Source organism: Chinchilla lanigera, unplaced genomic scaffold, assembly GCF_000276665.1.
Source record: "Chinchilla lanigera isolate Chin_1 unplaced genomic scaffold, ChiLan1.0 scaffold00012, whole genome shotgun sequence".
NCBI classification, from domain to species: Eukaryota; Metazoa; Chordata; class Mammalia; order Rodentia; family Chinchillidae; genus Chinchilla; species Chinchilla lanigera.
The window spans coordinates 29,308,567-29,327,377 of NW_004955413.1; the positions used below are offsets into that span (position 1 = coordinate 29,308,567).

General features: G+C 58.9%; 1 long non-coding RNA gene across 1 annotated transcript; it reads left to right on the forward strand.

Annotated features, from left to right (window-relative positions):
• The first annotated feature begins 12,409 nt into the window (after positions 1–12,409).
• Positions 12,410–13,947, forward strand: LOC102024442. Its single transcript, XR_260124.2, has 2 exons — positions 12,410–12,572; positions 13,274–13,947. It is a non-coding gene; the product is annotated as an uncharacterized LOC102024442 (long non-coding RNA).
• The last annotated feature ends 4,864 nt before the right edge of the window (positions 13,948–18,811 follow it).

The following is an 18,811-nucleotide window of genomic DNA, read 5'->3' on the forward strand; positions in this document are numbered from 1 at the left end:
GCTTGGCTCTCCAGGGCGCTGCCCATCAGAGTGGAGGAAAGCTGGGACCACACGACCTGGCAGGGGCATAAAGAACCCGGGTCACTCAGACCCTGCTGGTCCAGATGTCAAGCTCGAGCCACTCTGAAAAGTGACCAAACCCTTTCCTGGAGGTCTGAAATACAGGCCCCGACCGCGGCACTGCGGGGCCCTCCACCCAGAGAAAGGAAAACTCACGTCCACGCAAACCCACTCGCAAATGCTCACAGCAGCCTCGTTGGTAACAGCCCCAAGCTGGAGTCAGCCCAGCTGTCTTTCCGTAGAGGTACGGTTAGGGAAACTGAGGCACATGCTCAGTGTGGGACCGGACACAGCAGTAACCAGGAAGAACTATGACACTGCCAATGACCTGGAGAATCTCCAGGGGGCGCTACTGAGTGTGGAAACGCAATTCTTAAGGGACCACGATGCCTGATCTCCCCCAATCACACCTGAGAATCCACGGGGCTACGGCAGGTGACAGGGAATCCATTGCCAGGGACCCGAGGTGCTGGACCAAGAGGGTGGCGCTGCGTGGCGGTATGAGAGCTTTTCAGTGTCTTGCTCGTGGGGACAGGAACTTGTGCGATGATAAAGCCACATGGGATTCTTACACACACACACAGCAGACAGGTGGAACCCGAGGGAAGCTGCGGTGTGTAGCAGTGTCACCACCTGCTTGTCACACGGAGCTACAGCCACCCAGCGTGGCCACCGTGGAAACTGGACAAACACACAACAGTCTGTTCCCCGCCACTTCCTACAGCTGTGGACCCAGCCACCACCACCTCCATTTTTTAAAGTCATATTTAAACAACAACCAAAATGCTGTCACACTGAGAGACACCAATGGAACCATGACAACTAACTGTCACATGGGGCCCCAAGTGGGATACTGGGACAGATAAAGGGCAGGAGGCAAGAATTAAGGACATCGGCGAAGTCTGGGCTTTAGTTCTCAGCACGGGTTCGGGGACTCACCAAAGGTGCCACGTGGATGCGAGATGCTAATCAGAGAGGGAGCTGTCCAGGGCGCCTGGCCTGGCAGTGAACTGAAGTTCACTGCAAATCTGCAAATGCTCTGGGCCGAGGATGTAGCTCAGTGACACAGCATCCGCCTGGCAAGCACGAGGCCCTGAGTTCGATTCCCGGTATCGAACAAACAAAAAAAATACAAATGCTCTAAAAAAATAAAGACATTTCTAAAGAAAAATTTCAAGATGCCAAATAACTACTTTCAAGAGGGATTGGAAGAAGCTGCTAAAGCTACATGAGGTCCCCACCTCCTGAATATACACCCGGGAGTCATGAGGTCCATGCCACCAAAGGGCAGGTAAAGTGTAGTCCCAACAGCTGTTTTCAAAATAGCCACAAACTAAACTCAAACCCCATGTCCAGCCACAGAGAGAAAAGCGAACTGTGGGATGCTACGAGTCAAAGCAAACAAACAGCTACAACATAGCAGAAAGTGGTGAGCCTTGTGGGCACAATGACAGACGGACAGAGGGAGACCACAGACAGAACAGGAAAGCAGGGGCACACTCTGGGATGACAGGCCCTGTACAATGTCGCCTGTGTGGTTGGGGAGGGGGCGTGGGGCAGTTTTGTGGGGTGTTCACAGGTGCAGATCACAGAGAAGCCCCTAGGAATTTGAGCACCTTAAGGTGTAGATGTCATAATGAAGTGAAAATAGACAAGTAAAGCCAGGGCAGGCTGGCACACACACCTGTAAATCCCAGCTCCTCAGGAGGCTGAGGCAGGAGGATTGCTTGAGATCAGCCTGGGCACCAGAGAAGACCCTATCTCTAAATAAATTTTAAAAATCACATTTTAAAAATTGTATTTGTATGGAGTTGAGGGTGTGGCTCAGTGCTAAGTGCCTGCCTAGCACACACAAGACACTGGGTCCGATCCCCAGCACCACACACACACACACACCCACATGCACACACGTCCTATTCACGTCGAATATTTCCCCAAGAATTCATATGTCAAAGCTGTGACCAGAAATATGATATTGGGAGCTGTGGAGGACCACCTGGGCAACTCTCCTTGAAGGAGGAGCAATCGCCTCCATTTTGGTTGAACCTGGCCCTATTTCCATGTACTGGCATGTACAGAGCTGGCTGGGACCTTTCCTTATCCCTTCAGTTGGCTTTAAGCAATGCACGTCTGTCCAGCCGAGGTGCTGATATGTAGTCTTTGAAGCAAAGAGGACAGAGCAGTGTCTCCCTGGCCCCTGTAGCTCCCAAGAAGCACGTGTGAGCCGGGACAAGGCGGGATGAAGAGCTGTGCTCCACGCTCAAGACAGAGGCTCTGACTTCCCAGGGCGTAAAACATTACACATCAGAGCTGAGGCACCGACACCAAAACATTGGATACTGCCTCAAACTGCATCATGTGGATCGCTCTTTCTGCACGTCCTTCTCTCTCCATACTGCAGAGCTGATCTCAGGCCTGCTACCTAGCCCGGCTCACAGCGCTCACCTACTTCCCGCCACTCTCACAGTCACTCATCCTCAAGCCACTCCCTTCTTCACGAACTGATAAAACCAGGGTTCAGCCCTGGTCAAGGCCTTTGTTCTGATTTGCCATCAGCGTGGCTGGACTTGGGACCCCCTGGCTCCCCAGAACTGCAGATATGCCTTAGCATTTTTATTCCTGCCATGGGCTGCCCTGGAAGTGGCAGACTGGAATTAACTCACTGGAATTCCAGTAGGTTTTCCATGGGGCTACAATTATAAACTTCCTGGGGTGCGAGCAGGATCTTGGAAGGGCTCTCTACAGGGAGGGGACATTTTGGGAGATGCTTAGATTTAAATGTGATCATGAGGGAGGAACCCCCCAGGATGGGGTTGGCGCCCTTATAGGATTCTATTCTCTCCTCTTTCAAACACAGCAAGAAGTCAGCTGTCAGCAAAGCCAAGCAGAACCAGAAGTCATCTTTGCAGGACTCTAACCACGACTGCCTCAAACTCTCGTTCCCAAGAGGAGTCTGTAGACCCAGCTCCAACCCCTCTCACACTAGGACCCTACGCTACCGCTACCCTAGGACCCTAGAACCACGCCAGGAGCCGCAGAGCTGCCGACCGTTCACACCAGGCGATTCCCGGTCTCAGCTGACCTATGAGCTGTAGGATGTCCAACCTCTCCAGACGAAGGCCAGGGGACCCTCCCCAACCGTGACCCCGCCAGGGTCTCCCAGAGGCAAAATCATCCAGTTAAAGACAGCCACTGCCTGCAACGCTGGCACTCCGCCGGGAAAGTTAATGCCAAAGAGGAATAATAATTAAAGCAATGATAATAAATGCAGTGATAGCAGGGAGTGTGGAAACAACAATAATTTTGATAACCACAGCCACGATGAAAGTAATCTCAGCAGCAATAATAGCACACGCGATCACACAGGCGGCAGGCAGTGACAAACGTGCGATGTGCCTAACCGTTCACCAACGGGACTGCAGGGCCGGGGCTCTCACCAAAGCCCTGCCCGCCCTGCGACTCCAGCTCTCTCTCCTGGGGAGGGGACACCCCCATCTGTGAGACCATGACCTTCCTCTAAGGTGGCCAGAGAGGACAGCTGAGCCCCCACAGATGGTGCTCGGCCCAGGGGACAGGTGTGTGATGGCTGAGACCTCCTCGTGGCCGCTCCTCCTCTCTCCCCGGGGGTCTGCGCTGAGGGGACTGATGGGCCTCTGTCCCCCTGCAGCAGGAGGCTTGATTGTCACCAGGAAGAGGGGTCACAGATTCCGGTGACTCTGCCCCTGCCCGGCCGCAGAGCTGGCCGGCCCCTCCACTGCCAGCCTCAGAGAGCGAAGAGCAGGGTTGGGTTTAGGGTGACCGCCCCCCTCGTCCTTAGGCCTGCCCTTCTCGCCCAGCCTCCCGCACAGGGCTCCCACGCCCAGCGCCTTACCCTCTGCCTGCCCAGGATGGTCAGCGGGGCCACAGACCCACTGGGCTGGGGTGCTGTGTCGCTGGCCAACCACCCCGAGGCATCCCCAGATCGGGGCTCCTGGGTGCTCAGGGCCTGGGGCCGCTCTCTGCCCGCTGCGCTGTCGCATGAAATTCACACGCTGAGGAATTAAGGGGCAAGGACCGGCGCCTCGGGCCATGCCCTCCCCACAGCCACAGCACTGCACCGGGGCTCGGGGACACGACGTTCCCCGGCACGATGCCACCCCAGGGCCGCTTTCCTTTGTCAGGTGCCCTCCTCACGTCCCAGAGGACCCGCGGCCTCAGCAAGGAAGGACATTGCAGATGGACCGGCAGCAGAGGCGCCCATGGGGTCTCTCCTGAGACTCAGGCCCCGGGACTCCAGCCACCCCAGGCAGGGGCCACTGGTCCTCCTGCTCCACACACGCCACACACACGCCACACAGACCCACACAGACATGCGCACACGTCCACCAAACACAGCAATGACACATGCCCACACACACACACCAACCACACCGCACACGCCACATGCCATACACACATGCATCGTCTGTAGGGCACGCGGGGAGGCGTGAGGAGGCCCCGCACAGCACGCACTGGCCGCTGAGGTGGGCTCACCCTGCTCTCTCCGAGGGAGACCGAGCTGGGGCCCCTGGGCCAGCTGTGCCCAGCCCATGCCAGGCGGCCAAACTTCCTCCTCCTCCTCCTCCTCCTTTTCCTCTCCAGCGCCCAGGGCCCAGCAGCACCCCTGCCCCGTCCTTGGCTTCAGTCGCCTCTGGCAGGGTCGGCCACTCAGCTGAGACCCTTGTGCCCCTTCAGGGGCGTTCCTGCAGGTGTCGGTGACCTGGGGCTGCAGGGGTCTGTGGTCCCAGCTGGTGCAGCACACACAGCCTGTGATCACTCACAGCAAAGTACACAGAGGGTGGATGAGGCTCCCTGTCCCCGGCCGGGTCCTGGGCTGCCCAGGGTGACCCATCACGGCCCGGGGCAATGCCAGTTCTCGCAGCTGCTTGCAGGCTGCCCGAGTCCTGTTCCCCGTGGTTGCTAGGAGATTTCCATGGCGACTACTAGGGGATGAGGAAAGCCTGGCTGCTGAGTGCACCCCCTCCCTCCAGTCACAGCTGGGCCCCTCTGGCTGCGCCCCCGGGATCAGGGCCACCCACACGGGGCCCCCAAAGGCCCCTCCAGAAACCCAGCCACCTGGGGACACAGGACGACCGGGAGCAAGGGGGCTGAGGAAGAACAGGCGGAAGAGGCGCCAGGGCAGCTGGAAGGACGAGAGGACTGCTGTGGTGTCCCCTGGGGCCACAGCTGAGGACACTACAGCTAGGAGAGGGGGCCCAGCCTGACCCCGAGCAGAGCCTTGGTTTGTCACTGGGTGTTTGGGCGGGCACGGCCCGACACCTCCTATCCTGACCATTCACCGCGGTCACGCACCCGACCCCCTCTGTCAGAGACATAAATCACACAGGCCCAGAGAGGCCAAGGGTCTGAGCCTGCATCACACAGCACAATAGGGACCCCAAGGGTGCAGAAGAAGGGGTGCCGACAAGGCAGCTGAGGCTGGGACCCAGGGAGGGGGACACGGTCCAGGGACACACTGATGTCAACAGAAACGTGGAAAGTTCTGCAGCTCAATGCCTGGGGGTGGGGCCGGGCAAGGGGCTTTGGGCAGGGGGAGCAGAGGCTGAGGGAGGCGGCTGCCACCAGAAGTGGCCGGGAGCTGAGCCTGCACCCCTTGTTTGCTGGGGCTCCCCGTGTGACCCACACGTTCCCTATTCACCTCTCAAGGCCATCCCGGAAGTGGGGGCAGGGAGGCTGCTCCTGTCCCAGGCAGGGAAACTGAGGCCCAGAGAGGCCCAGGGATGAGCTCAGGTCACCCTGCTCCTGAGCAGAGGAAGTGGCCCCAGATGCCTGGTGACCAGTCACAAGCCAAGGGCCTGGGCTCCCCAGTCGCGTACCCAGGGATGTCCAGGCTGCAAGGGGACACCAGGCCCGGTGCCACACCCACCATGGGACCGATTTTTCATCACTGCTGTGAATGTAGGAAGCACCATGAGCTTCCACGTTTGACAAATGGGGAAACTGAGGCCAGACAGAGGTTGTAGCTCTAGAGGGTCAGTGGGAAAGCCAGGAGCAGACCCTAGGGTCCCATCCCACAGCCCCACCCCAAGAGACAGGGCACGGGGTCAGCACGGCCCCACGCCACCATCCCCACCCTTGGGCTGCGGCGTGGGGGGCAGTCTGGCTGCTGCTGCCTCTGAGGAGGCCCTGTTGCCATGGTGACCCTTGTTACCTGGCAACTGAGCTGCATCTGTCCTGGGCACCTGCTGTCTCTCCTCCAGAGCCAATGATGGGGTCTGGGGACCGAACCATGTCTGAAGGCCCCGAGTCCCGCAAGGGTCTCCTGCAGGGACAGGCCAAGCAGGCCTGGGCACGAGGGGACATGGGATCCCCCAAGCCCTGCCCATCTGAAGTGGACCACCGCACTCCATGCTTGCATTTTTCAAAACTAAGAATAAGTAGACTGGTGTCCAGGATAAGAAGAATAACACTGTAAGAAACTTGTTTCAAATAACAGAAGTGCTGGACAACAGCTACATTCTCCGCCCCTCCTGCAGCCTCTCCGGTCCACGCCAGGCGGGGTGTCAGGAGATGAGGGTGGAGATGCCGGGGTGCTGGCTCAGTGACCGTGCTCAGTGACCATGCCGGGGACTCACCCTGTGTGTGACCAGGCTGCCACCGGGGCCCCGAGGCCCATGGGTGGCTCCATGCCAGGCAGTCACAGGCAGTGGCTCAGGGCGCCCTGAGCCCCAGCAGAAAAGAAGGAGCTCCCCTTTGGGGGAAAGGGGCAGCTCGCACAGTATGGGTGGAAGTGAGGGGTCTGCCCAGGAGCTATGGGTTGGTGTGAAAGTCAGGGTGCTGTGGGGGGGCCCGTGAGGTGCCAGGGCAGGGGTCTCCCAGCTGCTGCTGGGCCATCCTGGGGGTCCCAGGCTGTGGGACAAGAGTCTCTGCCAGGCTGGAAAGAGGGAGGTGTGACCTAGGCAACATGCGGATCCATTACCCAGCAAGGGTAATAATGCTCTGTCCTACAGGCTCCTGGGCCAGGCCTGGGCCCTCCAAGTGGGGAGGTGATGGAGACCACTACGAAGCAGCTCTTAGCAGGACTTAAATTAACCAACTGGCTTTCCATGTTTACTTGTGAGTCTGTCCAAGGTTCCTTGTCTGGAGACGGGCAGTGGATTTATAGCAAGTGAACCTCTGTGAGTCACTGGTCCCTACGGAGGCCTGTAATGGCGAGTGAAGCCGTGAAGCCTCAAAGGACAAGCCAAGGTCACAGCCAAGGACACCTGGCTCCAGCCTCTATCAACTAGACAAAGACTGCAGCCACAGGCATCTCACTCCATAGCTCTCCTAAATTTTTTTTTTTTTTTTTTGTCTTTTTGAGACAGGGTCTCGCTATGCAGTTCAGGCTGGCCTTGAGCTCACTTTGTAGCCCAGGCTGGTCTCCAACTCACAACAATCCTCCTGCCTCAGCCTCCCGAGTGCTGGGTTTATGGACATGCACCACCACGCCCAGGAGCTCTCCTAAATTAACATAATGCCTTACTTGGAGAAGTCCTGGGGCAGTTCCCGACCTTCTTCAATATTCCCCTCCCTTAGGGCTGGGGATTTAGCTCAGCGGCAAAAGCGCCTTCCTGGCAAGCGCAAGGTTGTGAGTTCAGTTCCCGGTACCGGAGAAAAACCAAAAAAAAAAAAAAAAAAGAATATTCCCCTCCCTTGTTCTGATAACTAAATAAATATGGGCCACCCAGAGAAGATCTTGTCTTAGTTCCTAGAGAATCTCAAATTCTGTGAGAGGGTTTTGATGCTCCCAGAGCCCTGAAATCATTCGTTCCATTTTCCTCTTTTATTTAGCCTTTACCATCCACTCGTTTGGGAGACTGCCGACCTGATCCACCCACAGTAACTAAGGGACATTATTAACCCAATAGGGAGGGGCTCGGGAGCAGGGGGCCCATGGTGTGTGACAGTGTGGGCCAGTGTGTGTTGGTGTGGGTCAGTGTGTGTCAGTGTGGGACGTGTATGTCAGTGTGGGACGGTGTGTGTCAGTGTGGGACGGTGTGGGTCAGTGTGGGTCAGTGTGTCAGTGTGGACAGTGTGGGTTGGTGTGTGTCAGTGTGTGACAGTGTGCCAATGTGTGACAGTGTGTGTTGGTGTGGGTCAGTGTGGACAGTGTGGGTTGGTGTGTGTCAGTGTGGACAGTGTGTGCGGAGGAGAAAGGAACCTGCGACAGAGGCCTCACATTGTTGGCCGGCAGGGGCCACAGGCTGAGGCCCAGGGCTGGAGGGTCCAGGCTCCGCAGCTCTGCCCTAACTAGCCGAGGACTGCCGCAGGCTGCGGACCAAGTCCCCGACACCCACAGAGGCGGCCTCGCGTAAAGACAGGTCTGTGCAGCCTGGAGAGCCCGGCTGGCCCTGACCCCCGGGACAAGGGTTCTGGTCAGGAAAGGAAGAGGGGGAGCCCAAGACAGGAGCTGTGCGTGTGGTCACCTGGGAGACAGACGGGACCAAGGTGGGCCCGCCCTTGACGACACCGCACCCCGCCAGCCAGCACACACCATCGTCGAGGGAGGGGGCAGGGCGATGTGGTCAAGGCCTCCCAGGGTGTGACACGCTGTCCCGAGCGCTGACACTGGCCTGGACCTGGGCACACAGAGCAGGCGGCTCGCTGGCCAGGGTTTGGCCAACTGTGGAGAACGCAAAGCTCAGAGCCAGGGCCCAGCAGGACGGGCGGGACGGGGGTCAGAGGCCCTCTCCTCCTCCCAGGCCCACGGGTGTGGTTGGCTCTGCCCAGCTGCCCTGAGCCTGGGACCAAAGCCGGTGCTCTGGGCAGGGCGATGCTGCCCCCTGCTGTCCTGGTGCCAGATTGGCAAGAGGGGGCAGAGCAGCCGGGAACCAAGAAAAGGGCAGGGGCAGCTGTGAGACACCGGGAAGCCCTGGGCAGGAGCCCCGCCCCCAGCTCCTGTGACAGGAGCGCAGAGCTGCCGTTTGTGCTGCTGACCACAACGCTGCCCCTCCCAGCCGCCCTCTCTCTCTGCCTCCCTCTCCCTCTCTCGCCCCCCACTTCTCTCTCTGCAGTGCTGGGGATTGAACCAAGGGCCTTCACACAAAGCTACATCCCCAGCCCTTTCTTATTTTCTATTTTCAGAAGGTTCTCGATAACTCACCAACTTGCCCCAGCTGGGCTCCATCTCACAATCCTCCTGCCTCAGCCTCACCTGGCTGTACCGTTGCTCTTAATCACATCACTTCAGGACACGCTGGGCACCGGCTCACTCCGAGCCTGGGCTCCTAGGGCGGTGACAGGCGCTCACGGGCAAAGCCCCGGGAGGAGAAAGAGGCGGCCATTCCCCGGAGGTCCCTTCCCTCCCGAGCCTCAGTTTCCTCATCGGTAGAGTGGGCTTTGCCACAGGGAGGGACGCAGCCCGGCTGGGACAAGGCTCTGCAGAGTCTAGGACCCCTGTCCTGTGTGGCGGCCGGCGAATACGGGGCGCGCCACTGTCGCCAGGGCCAGCCCTTGGCCCTCGGCCCCAGCTCCAGGCCACGTGCTGTGACCTCCCAGGGGAGAGCTGGCCCCTTCCTCTCTGCTGGGAAGTCTCCCTGACCCCCGGGGCCTCGCCCCACTTCCCCCACGCACTCAGCGTGACGGGGCAAGGACCTGAGGACACAGGTGTGGCTCTTCCAGCATTGCCCCAGCGGGGCCCTGGGGGGCTGTGTCCCCGGACCCGTCCTGGTGGCATCCGTGGAGTCCCATCAGGGTGACTGGTCATTTCTCAGCCCAGGCCTTGCGGCCCAAGATGGGATCCATGGGGCGCTGGCACCACCTGGTGGCTAATGGGGAGAAGGCAGCACACTCACCTGGACCGGGAGCAGGTGAGATCTCAGGCCAGGCAGGGACCGGGGCATTGGGCAGGAAGGCTTCAGACAAGCAGCCTACTTCCCCCTCCCCCGGGTGTTCTCCAGGTAGCTGCTACATCTGCTCCCCTGGGGACAGAGGGACACGAGAGTGAGTCACAGTCTGCTGACCCGCAGGGACCCCAGGTCCCCAAAGCCAAGCTCCACCTGGACCAGATGCAGTCCTTCCCGGGTGAGCCGAGGGGGCGGTGGGAGGGCATCTCCACCCTGACTCTGTCCAGGGGTCCAGCCCCTTCCCCACCAGGACCTCTCCGTCTTCCAGGACAGACAGGAGCCGCCCGGGACAGACCTCTGTCACCAGGGACGTGGACATGGAAGTTCACCAAACCTGCAACCTGCCCCGTGGATGGAGCAAGTCAGCTCCCCACCTCCACGCTAGGGACCTCCTGAGGCCCTGTCCAGGGGCATCAAGAGTGTCTTGGCCAGATGTGGCGGTGCACACCTGTAATCTCAGCATCCAGAAAGCTGAGGCAGGTGGGTCACTGTAAGTCTGCGGCCAGCCTGGGCTACATGGTGAGACCCTGTCACAAAGCAACAACATTTAAAATGGAGTCTTAGAAGGAGAGGCCACAGGGAGGCCTCTGTAAGGCTTGGGGTCCGGGTGGTTTGAGACACCCTCAGCATGGAGTCCGGGGGCCAGACTGGGAGAGTTCATGGTGTGGCCAAACCACACTCACGGAGCTGGGTGGGTGCTCAGACAGCAGTGAGCAGCATACTCGGGGAATCGGGGCGCAGCGTCCCTGTCTGCTCCTGCCTCTCCCACCCCATCCCGAGCCCCTGGAATCAGGGAGCACACTGGCCGTCCCTGTGTCCACCACCCAGCAGAGACCTCCTGAGACGGCCTCTGACAAAGAACAGGCATGGGAGGATGATGTGTAGAGGACAGCTGGGTAGATAGATGAGGGAACGTGGGTGGGTGGGTGGATGGATGGGTTTTGGGTGGGTGGGTGATTGGTGGGTGGGTGGACGCATGGATGGATTTTGTATGGGTGGGTCATTGGTGGGTGGGTGGATGCATGCATGCATGGATGATAGGTACAGGATAATGGAGGCTGGGTGGGTGGATGTTGGATGATGGATGCCGGGTGATGGATGGGTGGGTGATGGGTGGAAGGACAAATGGACAGAGGACGGATGGGTGGGTGGTAGGCAGAAGGGTTAAGGAGGGTGGGCAGATTAGTGAATAGGTGGAACCGTGGATCTTCAGGAGCCTAGAAATTCATCCTGCACCCCTGTTTGGGGTGGATGTGTCCATGCCCGCTCGCGTACCCCGTCCTGCTGCTGACTCTGTGGCTCCCGCCTGCCCCAGCCGGGAGAGGGGTGGTCAGGCAGGAGGGGCGAAGAGTCAGCGCTGCTCTTCAGCCTCGATTACACAACCCAGCAGCACTCCCTCTCTGGGCCCACGGGCGGGGAGCACGGGGCCCAGGGGACTCCTCGCAGCAGACGGGCCAGCCCTGCCCTCGGCCAAGTGGCGCTGAGGTCTCTGGCTGGTAGCGGGATGAGGGAGGGCCAGGCCTGGGCTCTCTGCTGAGCCACAGAAGGCGAGGTCTCCCAGGCACAGCAGGACAGACAGCCAGGCTGGTGAGGCCGGTTGGAGCCCTGGGGCACACCCATCTGCATGGAGGTGCACGGCGCAGGGGCATGGGACTGCCTTGGATCTCTACCCTGCCTGAGGTAGTTGAGATATGGTCTATTGTACCCACATCACAGAAAGGTAAACTGAGGACCCACAAATGGGGGAGCCCTTTGGGAAGCCTGGTTCCCTTAACCAGGACTCCCACTTACTCCTCAACAAAAACCACTGGTCCTAACCAGGCATAGTGGTGCACACCTGCAATCCCCGCACTCGAGAGGCTGAGGCAGGAGGATTGCCATGAGTTCAAGGTCAGCCTGAACTAGTGAGACCCTGTGAAAGAAAGAAAGAGAGACAGAGAGGAAGAAGAGGAGGAAGGAGAGGAAAGAGAAGAAAAAGAACAAGAGAAAGAAAGAGAGGAAAGAAGGAAGGAAGAAAAAAGTGGAGAAAGGAAGCGAGGAAAGAAGGAAGGAAGGAGGGAAGGAGGGAGGGAAAGAAGGAAGGAAGGAAGGAAGGATGGAGGGAGGGAAGGAGGTAAGGAAGGAAGGAGGGAGGGAAGGAAGGAAGGAAGGAGGGAGGGAAGGAGGGAGGGAGGGAAAGAAGGAAGGAAGGAGGGAGGGAGGAAGGGGAGGAAGGGAAGGAAGGAGGGAGGGAGGGAGTGAGGGAAGGAAGGAGGGAGGGAGGGAGGGAGAGAGGGAAGGAAGGAAGGAAGCCTAGGGGTCCCTTCAAGGCCCCTCACCAGCGCCGCCACCTCCGGGGCTCTCCTGTCAGCGCAGCAGCGTCAGCTCCTCTCTCCCTGCCGCGCACACATGCTGAGGTTTCTGCGCCCGCCCTGCCCGTCCTACCAGTGAGGAGCAAGGCTCGGGGGCTCCCGGGAACGTGACGTCACTGCACGGCCGGATGACGCAACCGTCATCCCTTCCACCCGCGGAGGCGGCAGGGCCACAACGGGCGTCCGTTATTCCCAGAGGATGTGGTTTTGGACCTGGGCCCCAGGGCAGCGGAGCCCGATGGAGCGGAGCCTGGTGGTGCAGGAGGGACAGCCCAGGCCGGTGGCGGCACCTAAGGTGAGCGCCGTGCACCCCTGTGAGAGCAGCCACAGCGGGGCCACAGGGCCTCGGGCACTGCCACGCGGCGGGAGGAGGCAGAGCCGCTTCGGAGGGCAGGTGGGCCGTTTCCTGCGGTGCTAACCCCTCCCACGCTCATCCCGCGAGTGGGTGTTTACAGCTGCTTTGCTGTCACTCACCGAAACTCAGCATTGACCTTGGAAACTCGGAAAGGTCTTTGAGCAGGGGAGTGGGTAAACTGTGGCGTCCGGACCGTGCGACGTCACCCAGGGCTGTGAAGAAAGGAGCCTTCAGGACAGGAGAGACACGGAGGGGTCCCCAGTGCCTGGGACCAGGTAGCAGAGGCCAATCCGAAAGGTCCAGCTCTGTGACTTTATAGAAAAGATCAAATGGGTGACAGTGAAAGGGCGAGTGGAGGGTGACAGGAAGCACCGGGGATGTGAGGGCAGAAGGTTTATTCTGCACGGTGCCGTCCCCACGGCAACGCTGCGCTGCCATCGCACTGTCCCGCGGGCTTTGGGAGAGGACGCGTGGGTGGAGGTCCACGCACTGTGCCTGTGCTGTTCCCCTGGGGAGGGGTCAGGGCACGTGGGAAATCTCTGCCCACGTACGTGGAGAAAGAATAAAGTCCTTCAAAATGAAGTGAAATAGCATAAGAGAGGGGCAGCTTTGAAGGGGCTAAGCTTCAGTTCTTATTTCAGGGTTCCACCGGACCAGGGAAAAACGGAAACAGCTATGACAACAATCTCTCCTCTCTCCCCTCCGAGCTCCAGCAACATCCGGGGCCCCTGTGTCAGGCTCTTTGAAGCTGTGAACTGGGGTCACTGAGAGAGACAGACGGAAGCCAAGAAGGGGTTCCCATGGAGGGGGACCCCACGGGGCCTGGGCCCACGGGGGGGAGGCCGTAGTTTAGAGAACGGAGGGTAGAGGACAGAAGCGTCTAAGGGGCCCTGGTCTGGGGACAGATCCTGAGCCTGTGAGCTGTGGGAAAGTCATTTAAACAAAGCATCATTGCAGCCCTGGACACCATCAGCACCCCGGAGCTTCTTCGAGAGCCGGCGAGAGCCCTGGCTCAGCCGTTGGTCGTCCCAGTGACGGTGCAGACAGCCGGGTCTCTTGGCCCGCTGCGATGCCGCTCTGCATCCGTGGAGTAAACACACGTGTGGGTTCCTCCTCTGTAACATTAGAACGCATTTGTAGGACTAGATATTTGGAACATGATCATCTAGAAGACTAAAAAGAGCTGAAAGCTTTCTGCATTGTCACAACCCAAAGATAACCGTTGCCGAGAGTGGCCCTCGGGGCGTTCTGACCTTTCCCTGATCTCTGCGTCTTATGTCATCTTTGACGACATCACATGTGCTGTTCTGAATATCGCTGGTTCTTCTCTTTAATTTTAACGTGATTGCGCAGGTATTCCCCACGTCTTTAAAAACATGTCAGCCCAATGTTAACCCACGCATCTCACTCCAGAGAGAGAATTCCTCTACCAACATGATGCAATCTCGTAGGACGTGCACAGCGCCTGCCACTGCACTCTGTGCTCCGGATCACAGCGGGAGCCGTTCCTGAATTCCGGAAGACTCCGTGTGTGGGGCTCAGAGCGGAATCTCTGAGTCAGCTCACTTCCTGCGCAGCCAGTCGTCAGGAAGGTGTGGATGTCATATTCCCCCGAGGGCAGTGAGGGCGAGCCTTTTAGAGCTTTCAGTGTTAGCAAAAGCCCACTGCAGCGCGGGTGCCATAAATTCACCACCACCATTCTAGGGGCATCCCGTCCACGGGGGCTCTGCCCGTCCCTGTGTCACCTAGGAGTCCCTGCCACTTCTGGGAACGTCCCCTCTGGCCTCGCCAAGGCTGGCGTGCTGGAACAAGGGCCCGGTTCACCCGAGGAGTCACAGACCCAGATCCATCCCAGCCCGGCCCCCAGCCTGGGATAGTGGCTTCTGCGTCGTACATGGGGACACAAGGAGGCTTGTAGGGCACGAGTGCGGGGTGCTGGCCATCAGTGACCGGCCCCTGCACCGTCATCCCTCGAAGCCCTGCCATCCGCCCGGAGGATGCGTGGTCCCCAGGGCCAGGACGCTCCAGCCTCTTCCCAGAAAGACAGGAGATCAAAGGCTTCTGCGCTTCTGGACTGCATTAACAACTTGTTTCTTCCTCTTTGCACAGCAGAAGTTTCCATTTAAACTGGGAAACCTTTTTCAAATTAAATGTCCCTTCCAACAGCTGTGCGGTTTGGAGCTCCTGCAGCCATGGGGCCTGGGGTTTGTCAGGGCCCACGTGTCTCAGGCAGGGCCCCGCCAGGGACACACGGCTCTGCTTCCAGATGGGCCGGGACGCCGCTCGAGCGGAGGGTGGATGGCTGGGAGTTGGAGAGCCACAGGCCCGGGAGCGCAGCCAGCCTGGCCAGGAAGCACACGTGGGGCTCCACACACTCTGCGTCCTCAGGCTGGGCCGGGCTTGGGACAGAATCTACCACGGGGAAGTCCCGTTGCCAAGCTTCCGTCAGGCTCCCGGGGGGAGACAACACCCCAAAAGTGTCATTACGCCCTCACTGCCATGGAAACGTGGACTTCTGTCCACATTTCTAAGCTCTGCTGTGGGTCACAGGCTGTGCTGGGAGACTCATATAATAAAAATCCAGGAAGCTGGGCAGGAAAACTGCCCCAGGCTCTCGCTGGCGGGGGCAAACAGAAGCCCAGCAAGGGCCAGGGCCCACCTCGGGCACACGGAGCCGGCAGCAGGAGGGACGGGGCCCGCTGCCCAGGCTCCCAAGCTGGGAGGCCTGCGAAGAGGCCGGAAATTCCCTCCGGCCACACACAAAGCCCCTTGAGCCCTGGGCCGGGGACAGCGGGGAGCACGGTCACAGCACCTGCCCCGGGGCCAGGAGGGCCCGGTCCACGGGCAGCCATGCAGGACGCAGCTGTGGGAAGTGGCAAAGAAGCAGGGGCTGGGGTCACCTCCAGGGTCCACCATGTCCTCTGAGGATGGGGACTGCCCCCGGGAGGAGAGGCTAGGGGCAGCAGTTCCAGACAGGAAGTGCTTCCCGGGGATGGGAATAACTCCACCCAGCTGGCGACCGCGGGGGACCATGGTCAACATGGGGGCAATCGAGGGTGGCCAGTAGCGGGTGGCTGAGAGCAAGGCCGGGTCCCTGCCCTGCAGGTTCTCACCGACCGGCTGGCTCTGAACCAGTTCACAACCCGCTCCAACCAAGGCCACGAGGAGGTGACAGCTGTGGCTACGCAGGCCGGAGAAGCTCCTGGGGATGGGTGCGCCACAGCCAGCCCGGGAGACTTCCAGAGAGAAGAAAGTGGTAACAGGCGGTGACACCCCCACCGTGAAGATGTCAGAGCCAGCTGCTAAAGAGGGTGCAGCCCAGTGGCTGGGTTTCTGTCCTAACTGCTTCTGTGTGTGCCGGATCCATCTTCCTGCCCGGGTCCTGCCAGAGCTGAGGGGAACAACACAACACAGCCCTGAGGGCAACAGAGCAACCGAGGCAGGAGAAAGACAAAGAGTGTACGGGAAAGAACACCCCAGCCCAGACCCCGCAACGAGCGCTCAGGGATTGCTGCCAGCAGTGAGCGCACCATCTCCAGGAGAAACCAAGATGATCTTGGATGCTCAGCGGCCGAGGAGCCCAGGAAGGACTCCTGGGGGTTGTAAGAAGGTGCACTCAGAGGCCCCTCATCAGTGCCCTGGGCTCACAGCCCCCAAGTCTCCAAACAGACCCAGAGGCAGGTGCCCTAGGGTCCCTCTGGGCTCTGGACAGTAGTGGGAAAAGGTGGGTACCCACCATAAGCCGGGCGCTGGGCAGGCAGGAGCTTCCGTCTCATCTTCTCAAATCATCTCTAGGCCCCACCAAGTGCACACGCTGTCCCCACTAACAGGTGAGAGGACACTGAGGACCAGAGAGGTAAAGGACTTGCTCAAAATCACACAGCTCACTGGGGCAGAACCACAGCTGGCTAGCCCAAAGTCCAGAAGGCGCCCCCACCACAGTCATCATTCGATGGAGATATCTTTTGTGGGGGTTTTTTTGTTGTTTTTTTTTTTGTTTTTGTTTTTGTTTTTTGAGACAGTCTCACTGTGTATTCCAGAGTAGCCTTGAACTCAGTATATAACCCAGTTGGCTTCAAATACACCGTGATCGGCAGGCGCTTATGCCACTGGGCTATATCCCCAGCCCCTATTGATTAATTTCAAATTAAGGAAATACTAAGTTTCACTATTGCATTAGCAAAGATAAAAGTAATGAGTTTTTGAAGGTGTTATTTTATTCAACTTTTTTCTGAGTGTCAATTTATATGAAGAAATTATAATTATTGTTAATATGGATTATTAATAAAAATGAAATAGGTACATGCTAAATATCAGCAATAAGTATTAAAAAAAAAAAACCAATACACCATGATTCTCCTGCCTCAGCCTCCTGCGCACTGGGATTACAGGTATGCCCTACCATGCCCTATTCAGTGGAGATTTCTTTACAAGCACCTGCCACATGCCAGGTCCTCGTCCACATGCTGGGTCCCAGGAGAACCGAGGAGATGGGCCCCCTAAACTCTGCGTCCTGTCCTGTGCTTTCCTTACCTCACCACTTCCCCCCAGCCTGGCCTGCTCGTGCCGTTGGGTTTACTTTGTTCCACAAGCTCCGACACAGCACTCTCCCCGCTCTCCTCCTCCCTGGATGGCATGTGTTTGCTCGCAGGTGGAGTCACATGCAGCTAAGTCACTAAGGGGACCCATCTGTCACAAGATGGGGGGTGCCCCAGGGGGAGGGTGGCAGGGGCTCCCTGCCCCTGTGAGAGGCTGGCCCCTGAGCAGCACCGCTCCGCCCCCAGGAGGTTTAAGGGAACACCCAGAACCTACAGAGGCCTTTGGGTCCAGAATGCTCTAGACGGTGCCCACTGGAGCTCTGGGGTCAGAGGGGCTCATGGGCGGGCACTGAGCCGTGGGGCAAGACAGCCGTTCCAAGGACTGTCCAGACACCCTCTTCCTCTTGGGATCTGTGCTGTGGGCCACAGCTGGTTCCCATCGGAACGAGGCAGCTCGCTGAGTCCTGGCGCTGAATCCACAGCCTGCGCCAGCCATGAACGCTGGCAGAAGGCATGAGATGCGGGGCAGAAGCAAAGGACAGCTGGTGACCCCAGGTGCAGTGGGAGCCGGGGTGTCAGCACGACTGCCGACTGGTTTCCTGAGGGCAGCGCTTCCAGGGCTCGGTGGCAGCTGGGGGGCCGAGTGTGTGCAGAGGAGGAGCCGGGACCCCAGGGTGCAGAGACCTCTGGTCGCGGGCAGTAAGCCTGCCTGCGCTTGTCTCTGCGTGGGGGATGCGGCTTCGTGCCATCCTGCCTTTGGGGGCTCTCACCCTGCCGCCGCTGGCCCACGATGCCATCCCCACCGCCTTGGAAAGGAAAGTTGTATCGCAGCTGATAGGAAAACATAAAACTTTCCCCAGCACTGCCCATGGTGGACTTCCACCCAAGACAGCTCGAAAAGCATGGCGTGGGTTTCAAAATACACCGAGCTAGGAAGTCCAGGCCTGGCCCTCTCCCCCGACAGCTCAGGGCAGGCCGAGGCCCGCTCAAGCCCAGTGCTGTGTACCCACCCTGTGCTCTTAAAGCCCTGTTGGAGAGGGACCAGGCAGGGCTGCCTCAGACTGGTGCCCCAGACCAGTGCATGAGACAGCGGCAAGCGCTCGCCCTTCTGCTTTCAGGCCTCGACCACCATCCTCATCTACACGTAAGGAGCCCAGAGCGTCCACAGCTACCACAGGGCAGGCAGGGAGAGAGGGGGCGGGAGGAGGACGCACCAAGTGCCCTTCCAAAGCTGCACTGGACATTCTAGCTCGTTAGCTGATTCTCTGCAGTTTTATGCTTTTCTTTGCCTTTCACAAAGAAAACTTTACAGCTCCCCAAATTGTAGAAAACCTACAACATGGCAACGATCTCTATCCAGGGAGGCGCAAACAAATTTCACAGGCGGAAGGGTGGCAGCTCCCTCCTCCACAGAAGGAGGCGGTTTTGCATCTACTGGTGACTTCCTTTCGGCCCCTGATTGCTCACGTGTGAGCCGCCCGCCGGCTTCTCCTTGTAACAGACCGTAGCCTCCTCCTGGTCCCCTCAGCCGGTGAACTGGCCAAGGTCTTTGGCACATGCTCATCTGAATTTGTTTTTTTGTTGTTGTTGGTTTGGGTTTGTTTGTTTGTTTGCTTCTTTTTGTTCTCTGCTCTTCTGAAT